The sequence below is a fragment of the Panthera onca genome, chromosome A1 (genome assembly GCF_046562875.1).
Source record: "Panthera onca isolate mPanOnc1 chromosome A1, mPanOnc1 haplotype 2, whole genome shotgun sequence".
Lineage (NCBI taxonomy): Eukaryota > Metazoa > Chordata > Mammalia > Carnivora > Felidae > Panthera > Panthera onca.
Window position 1 is genome coordinate 44860378 of NC_138339.1, and position 8937 is coordinate 44869314.

The window sequence follows — 8937 nt, forward strand, 5'->3', positions numbered from 1 at the left end:
GTAATATTTGATGTTTCTGGAGTGGGAGACCTGCTTCCACTATTCAGCCTTCCCTGAATGCCTCAGCATTTCTGTAAGTCTTAGTTTCTGAAATATTGCTATTCAGATATTATCACTGGCCTACCTAAAATATCACCTCCTTTGTGAAGGCTTCCATGATTACTCCATCAGAATTTCTCTATCCTTCCTTTTTCCTTCCATTCTGTCATAGGTCTTATCATAGTCTGCCTCTGATAGCACGAACACTGTAGTATTATAGTATTAGCATTGTAGTTTCTTATGGGTGTCTCCTTTCCTATTAGATGTGAGCTTCTTGAGGCTGGAACCATCTTTTTCTATTCTTCAGAGCCCAGCATTGGTACTTAATATCTTTGAGCATAGGAATATGATCTGTTTCTTATATGTGCTTCCCAGTGCCTAGCAAATCTGAATACAAAATGGACATTAAATATATCTTGAATGAACAAAGGGAAAAAAAGAGAGTTGCTATTTTTCACATTTCCTTCTTAAAAAAAAATAAATGGTCGGTTTCTCTGGCCTTTGCAGGCTCATGAATTTCCCTTCATACAGAAGGTTTATTTTTTGTCAAATGAGTTTCTCTAGGATACACACAAGGCTTGCTGAGGTTCAGCTTTCTCTTCCATGCAGTAAAGGCCAAGTCAGCAGGGAAACTTGCTACCCACCCCCAGCCTACTCCAAACTTCATGCAATTTTTATTTGCCTTCTTCTGGCCAGCCAACTCAGTCTTGAGCTTACATAAAAATTCAACCCTCTGGCATTTGATGAATAAAATAATTCCTTGGCTAGAATATACTTTTGGCAGAGGGAGGACTCAAAAGATATCCAGCTGTCCATGTGCTCAGATTTCCTCGGTGGGATACCATTCCATTTCAGTGCCCGTCAGTAATTAGCCCTATGCCATTTGCTTACCTGGTGGGTCTTTGCAATGAGAGGCAGTGAAGGAAGACAATGAGAATACCAGCCTTGCAATCAAGAGATTTGATCTTCTATTTATGTACTCCTATTTATGAACTTTGCAACCTCTCAGAATAGTTCTATCTCTGCAAAATGGGTATAATAATTTCAATAATTAACTCCTAGATTTTTCTAGAATCAAATGAGAGGACGCAGAAAGTATTCTCTAACCGTAAGACAATTTTTTTAAACAAAAGAATCCTGACAAGATCTCTCTTTGCAAGATGATAAGTAAAAGAAGTGAAGGAGAAGGCCACAGGTAAGGATATGAAGGATATGATACATAAAAAACACTTAGCACAATCCCCACCCAGTACATGGCAGGTTTTCAGTGCAGCTGAAGTAGTTGCTGCTGTCACTGTTTTGATTATTGTTACCTAGTTTCTTGACTTGACTCCTACCATGCAGATGATCTTGTTATCCTTAACGATTAACACGTTTCTCTTTCTTCTTTTCCTCCTATTATTGTTATTGTCATCACCATCAACAACAATATTTTACAAGTGAGTGAATTTATACTAATAGAGGTTAAAAATAACTTGCTTAAAGTAACATAGTTTATAAGCAATGGAGCTGAGTTTGGAACTTAGTCTAACTCTAGAGACCCTACATTTCTTGGCTATGAAATATTGGCTATTGATGGCATGTAACGCTGACAAAATAAAATATAACGGAGTTGTCTAGCTAAAATCATTATGGAATTTTATGTTAATAATCTTCCTTTTATCTGTGAGGTAGAGGAGATACATTTATTATCTTCATAAATAAGGAAACTAAGGTTTAGAGGCCTGAAATGACTTGATCAAGGAACTTGCTATTTGGTAGAATTCTAAAATTCATGGAGCACATCTTGTTTAAACCTGTCATTTCAAAGAGGAGATTTTTTCAGGGAGAAGGCACCATTTATTCAGTGTTTGATTGATCTAGTAATAGCATCCAGATTAAAAAATATTCTCTTTTAATTGCATCCATGAACAAATTGATCAGGTATGGGGACATTATTTATATTTGAATATCAGATGACATTAAATGATGTACACAATTTTAGAATGACTAGTGGAACTTGGAACCCACCTTAACTTCTTGATTGTATGCAGATGTAGTGGTAAGTGAGTTCCTAGAGGAAATCCAAGCTATTATTTCCACCATAGGGAGATTTAGATGGAATTAAAGGAATATCTGTGAGGATTTACCAAGATCCTTATGAACATGTTGACTGAGAAGTACACTGCAAGTGGACCCTTTTGAAAGGACTTAAGAAAATATATTTGTGGCCTGTAGGAAGACTGATTCCCCTCTTAAACTAGAGACACTAGAGGGGGACAGATTCTCATTGACCTATTGGGTCTGACTTTCTTGGGAGTGACTGAGAATGCTAAGTCTTTGTGATCTGACAATGAGATGCCAACTTTGTATTTGTAACTATGGTTTCTGCGGTTGTTTATCTCCCTATTGAAACAAATCAGTCATCAGCAGAACACTTATTTTTACTAAAATCCTAACAACAGTTCTTTTCTCATCTAAAATCTTAAGCCTTGCCTATGATAATTTTGAGATCTATGGGTTTTTTCTTCTTTCTTTTCTTTGCCTCTGCAATGACACCCTAATAATAATGATGATGCTTCTTAGAAAAAAAAGACAGCAATAATTACTCATAAAAACCCCTCAGTTTGTAGACAAAAAAGAATGCCAAGTTGGAGGTTTTCTTGAGATTTGGCAGAAATTATTTTTTATCATTGACTTATGTGCTTCATCAACTTGCTATATATCTTGGTGATCACTCAGAAGTCTAATGCTCATGAAATGTGGATGCAGCTTCTAGAAATGTCACTGCATCTCTTAGTGGAAGAGAAAAACATACACTTGGTATTGTGAAAAACGCTGGACAAAGGATGCATAATACTTGTGGGAAGGACTTGTACACAGGCCTTTGTAGATGAATAAGTGGAGCTGTCCATGGTACTGGACAAAACCCAAAAATTTCTGTAAAGCCATCTGGAATATTTAAACCTTCACAATGGGGGCAATCAGACTTCCTCTAAGAGAACTGATTGCTAGTCTTGTTAACAGGGAGGAATTAGCGATCAATGTGTTTAATCACAGCCTGACAACAACTTCTAGTAAATAAGGACTTAAGAAAGGAAAAAACATTTTAGAAATGAATCAGTGTTCTATGGTGTTTGAAAAGTTTTGTGTCTTGTTTCCTCCTTAATCTCCCACTGCAGGCAGTAGGCAGTCTTTTTTTTTTTTTTTTTTCTATACAACATCTGCCTTTTCTTCATAGTAAAATCCTATGGATAAAGTATAGTAAAATCTGTAAGACACAAAGATGTTTACTTCATAGAAATGTAGGAATCTATAATAGTGGAGGTGACCATGATTAGTGCTTATATTTGAATAAGAATAGTCACTTATACATGGTTATTTTATTTCAATGAATAAAAGTCCATTTTTAGCAGTCCCTTCTTTGGGGCTGACTGAGAGATATTTCAGGCACAGTTCTAAATTATGTTAAATACCAATAATGCATAATTTCTGATGCCAAATTATAAAATATAAGGTTTCCCAAGTGCCATATTACCTAATACATCTTTGGTATGGGTGGAATAAGCTAATACCTTTACTCAGAGGTAAAGAAAATATAATTGGAGGGGTGCCTGGGTAACTCAGTCGATTAAGAATCTAACTCTTGATTTCAGCTCAGGTCATGATCTCACGGTGCTGAATCTTTGCTAATGTGCCCATATGTGAATCTGGATGCAAGTCCTTTCCTTGCACTCAAATGCAGCACCGCATCTTGCCACCCACTGAGTACAATATCATACCGTATTTCCCCATTACCTTGAAAACCTAAAATACTTGGGAATTCCAGAATGCTTAGGAATGTCACTGTATTTTCAGGGTTCATTATTGTCCATTCAATTGCATATTGCTCTACAGGGTGCAAATTTTACATGCAATTATTTTAGTTGAGGTCCAGAATCTTGAAGTGGATAATCTATTAATGTATCCCTTAACGTGCCAACATACGAACAGTGTGGTGATGGGTACATAGTGCAAGAAGGATCAAGTTGGGATTTAGAGTTTGCATCGTGGTTATTTTGCAGGAATTGTGGGCTGGCAGGAGGTGGGGAAGGAAACAGGTGGAACAGGAGAACATGAGCTCAATTTCTTCATCCGTAAGAGGAGATTGGAAGAAAAACTGGCCTCCCTGTATTAAAAAAAATTTTTTTTAATGTTTTTTATTTATTTTTGAAGGAGAGAGAGAGAGAGCATAAGCTGGGGGAGGAGCAGAGAGAGAGTTTGAGCCCTGCAGGGGCTCTGTGTTGGCAGTGCAGTCTGCTTCAGATTCTCTCTCTCTGCCCCTCTCCTGCACTCACTCGCTCTCTCTAAATAAACAAACAAACAAACAAACTGTAAAAAAAATGTAATAGGGATATAAACCAAAGAGATAAATTTTGATAGGAAAACAAAAATTGTATAAGTTGGCATTTGAGAGGATCTTTGACAAATAGACAATACTTAAATAAACAGTAATGAGTCATGGTGAAGCATCATTTTACCTATGTAGTAATCTTGTATTTTAACTATGAAAGAGATGATAGGGCCTTAACTTGACAGTGACTATGGTATGAAGTACTCAAGAATTAAACTGAGGAATTCAAACTGATGGCTTCAAAGTTTTACAGCTAGTACAGGTGTTTTATCTGGGCATTTTATTACATATGCCCTTATATAGATTTTTAAAGATAATCTAACTAGTGTTTTGCTTGGTTGCAGGACAAGCTGGTTAGTACACATTTGTGTATATCCAGCAAGCATTATGATAACTTTATTAACCTGCAGGCATTTGGATTTGTGACCTCTGGCCTAAATAGCAATGATTCATTTGATTTATTTCTTTTGGAGACAGGGCTAATGTGGGCAGAATAGGGAATTGAATGTTTTGTGGGAAACCGTGAAGGAGCATTAAAATAAAGCATGGTTATAAAAAAAAAATTATGAGGCCCCTTTCCATAGAAGTTATTAGTTCCTCTTTTATAGATATAAAACTGAAGCCTAAGACTGTAATTATAGCACATAATCAGTTCATGGCTGAACTTGGTACTTGGTCAATAGACTCCACCTGTTGTTTTTCTTATATCCTGATAGAAGTAGAGTTCAAAAACAAGTGATTTCTAAATTTGAATGTTTCCTAGAGTTAATATTGACCAGGTTGGCCTAGAGGGAAGACCAACCCTCAGATTCAGGGACAGAGCTGATATTTTATGGTGATGGTGATATCTTGAACCAAGCGAATGGTAGAAAAAAGGTTCTGAATCAGTAAAAGAAGATACAGATTAGGACAATAACAAGCTCACTGTTTTCTAATTGTTGAGTGAGGCATTAGTGATCTATTTCAATTATTTATTTGGGTGATATTTCATACTGAAATATGTTATACAGAAATATATATTGCTTATTATTTTGTAGTGAGAGAGAAAAGTATCCTTGCTACCTCCTTGTCAATTGTGCTTTGTCCTTTGACTAGCAATGTTTTCGTTGTTCATCCTTTTTGCAGCAGGGATTTATAATGCTTAAGAGCATTTGGGTATAGGGGAAAATGTTGACATTAGAGATGATTCATTGAGTGAATTGACACAAATTTATTGTGACTGTGGGTCAGTGTGCTGACATCAATTCTCACAAGCAGAATTGCTTTATCAAAATATAAATCAGTGAAGAAAAATTCCTTTTTTTTTCTCTTGAAGAAATCATTCTTGGACCTTCTGGTATAGAGTGCTGAGTATTTCTGAAAATAATTATTCCTCTAGGAAAATCAGCCTTAGATGTTGAAAAAAGCAAAATGCCAATGAAGAATATGTGGTTTTCTGTCTACAAATAAGACATTGTCCCTTCATGAGATTGTAATGTTGAGAGTGGACTGAAACATGCCATTTGAGTTTAATGGCACTTGAGTATATTTGTATAATATTTTATATTAGTGGTTCTCAAGCTTTAGCACACATCAGAATAATGGAGAGGGCTTGTTAAATGCACACTGCTGCTGGCCATCACCCTCAGCCTTTCTGATTCAGTAAGTCTGGGGTAGAGTGTGAGAATTTGTATTTATACAAAGTTCCCAGTTTTTGCTAATGTTGGTGACCCAAGGACCACACCTTGAGAAAATGAGTTACACTACACTTTAAAAATTCCTTTCTCATTATTTTCAGGTTCATTTGTCAGATAAACTTAACAAAATAGGAAAGACTAGCATATTTTTCTGGTATGTTATGTATGGTAAAAGGAGATGCTGAAGTTAATTTGCTAAAGATCATATGATAAATAAGTGATGAAGTAAATACTGGAATCGATCTTCTAACACTTACTGTTGGCTTTAATGATGTAAAATCTCCTTTAAATAAGACCCATATGATAAGGGCAAGGAATAGGATATGAGATGCTCTTTATTGCCAGGAAGATAGCATACAAATTAAGTGTAAACACCTTTGTCTGGCATTCAAGGTTTTCATGATCTGTCCTCAATCTAGCTTAGCTGAATTAATTCTCTTGGTAATCTCCAAATTAACTGTATTCTAGGTTCCAAACAGTGAAACTTCGTGAAATGAGACAGGTTATTTTCTGGTTTTAAATAAAGAGATGTCCAATTTTTTCCTTCTATCTCTTCTTACTAAAATTCTGTTTCTCAGTATGTAGTTAATGTACCACCTTTTCCATAGAACTTTCCATGTTCTTTCTAGATTTTCTCCAACCAGAAGTGAATACTCTTTTTTCTTCACATAATATTTGCTATATAAACATTCATAAATGAACATAACATAAATGAACATAAACAAATGAATAAAAGCCCAGCATTGAGGAGGAAAGAATATGTAGGTTTTTGTTTTGGGGGGAGGGAATCAGATAGGTGGGAAAAGCTAGTGGTTGTTTTTCATATTTGATATGCTTTTGCTTGTCTTTTATTTTCTTTTTGTGTTTCAGTATAATTTTTAAATTAATTTACAGTAAAGTTGAATTTTGTCTATATATAGTTCTATAAATCTATAGGTTCGTGTAGTCACTACCAAAATCAGGGTATAAAACAGTTCTATTACCCTATGGAACTCCCTCATATTATTCCTTGTTATTCATACCTGTCTCACACTCCTAACCCTTAGCAACCATTGATCTGTTCTCTATCACTATAGTCTTCATAAGAATGATATACAATTGGCATAACATGGAATGTACGTTTTTTAGACTGGCCTCTTTGGCTCAGCATAATGTCTTTGAGATTCATCCAAATGGTTAAATCAGTCTGTCTATCTATCTACCTACCGAGCTATCTATTATCTCTCTCTCTCTCTCCATCTATATATATCTATAGCTATCTATCTATCTATCTAATATATATCTAAATATCTAAATATATATCTATATATCTAAATATATCTATATATCTATATATAGATATATAGATATATATTGAACAGTAGTAGTAGCCCTCTATTCAGTTACTGAAAGACATTTAGATTGTTTCCCTTCTGTGATTGTGAATAGATTTGCTATAAACATTTGTGTATAGGTTTTGATAAGAATGTCAGTTTTCATTTCTTTAAGGTAAGTATTCAGAACTTGTACTTCTGGGCATATGGTAAGTATATGGTTAACTTAATAAGAAACTGGAAAATTGTTTTACATTTCTGTGATGGATAACATGCCTTTCATGTGAATATTTGCCATCTGTACATCTTCTTTGACGAAGTATCTGTTCAAATCTTTTGCCCATTTTTAGTTGGGTTTTTTGCTTTCTTACTGTTGAATTTAGAAGGGTCTCTGTATATTCTGTATTCAAGCTCTTTGTTAGAAATATAATTTGCAACTATTTTCTCCCAATCTTTTCATTCTTTATATAGTGTCTGTCCAATGCAAACCATCAGTTTTTAATTTTGATGAAGTCTAAATTGTCTATGTTTTCTCTTATGGACCATGTTTTTAGAGTTGTGTAAGAATTCTGTCTAAGAAAGATTGATGAATGTGTAAGGCTGGGGAGATGGAAAGGAATGCAAAGGGACTGTGAATAGGTACACTATTTTTAGAGTGATGAATATGTTCCAAATTAGATTATGGTGATAATCTCACAACTGTGTATATACTAAAAGCCTTTGAATTTGTATCTTTTGGGTGAATTTTATATTAAGTAAATTATACATCATAAATTTGTATTTTATTATCTTGTGTATCTCAAAAACACTATTTAGAATAATCACATTAATTTATAATTATTATACCAGTAATAAGCTATACTTGATTAGATTAATTAAAATAAATTGATTCATTACATTGATTGAAATAACACTATTTTAAAAATAACTGTTTGCCTAACCCAAGGTCATGAAGATTTTTGTTTTATGTTTTCTTCTGAAAAATACATAGTTTCATATTATATTTCTATATTTATTTATTGTTTATTTTTATTTAAATTTCAGTTAAAATTTGTTCTAATTCGAATTTCTTTTGGTTTTTCTTTTGGTTCACATACAGTGCAATATTGGTTTCAGGAGTAGAATTCAGTGCTTTATCGCTTACATATAAAACCCAGTGGTCATCATAACAAGTGCTCCCTTTAACACCCATCATCCATCTAGTCCATCTCCCACCCACCTCCCTCCATCAACCCTCAGTTTGTTCTTTATCTTTGAGTCTCTTGTGATTTGTTTCCCTCTCTCCTTCCCTCCCCTTCCCTCCCCTTCCATATGTTCATCTGTTTTGTTTCTTTATTTTAATACTTAAAAAATATTTATTTTTGATAGAGAGGGAGACAGAGACAGAGAGTGAGTGAGGTGGGAACTGAGGGGGAGACACAGAGCCCAAAGCAGACTCCAGGCTCCGAGCTGTCAGCACAGAGCCTGACGTGGAGCTCAAACCCACGACCCACAAGATCATGACCTCCGCTGAAGTTGAATGCTTAACCAACTGAGC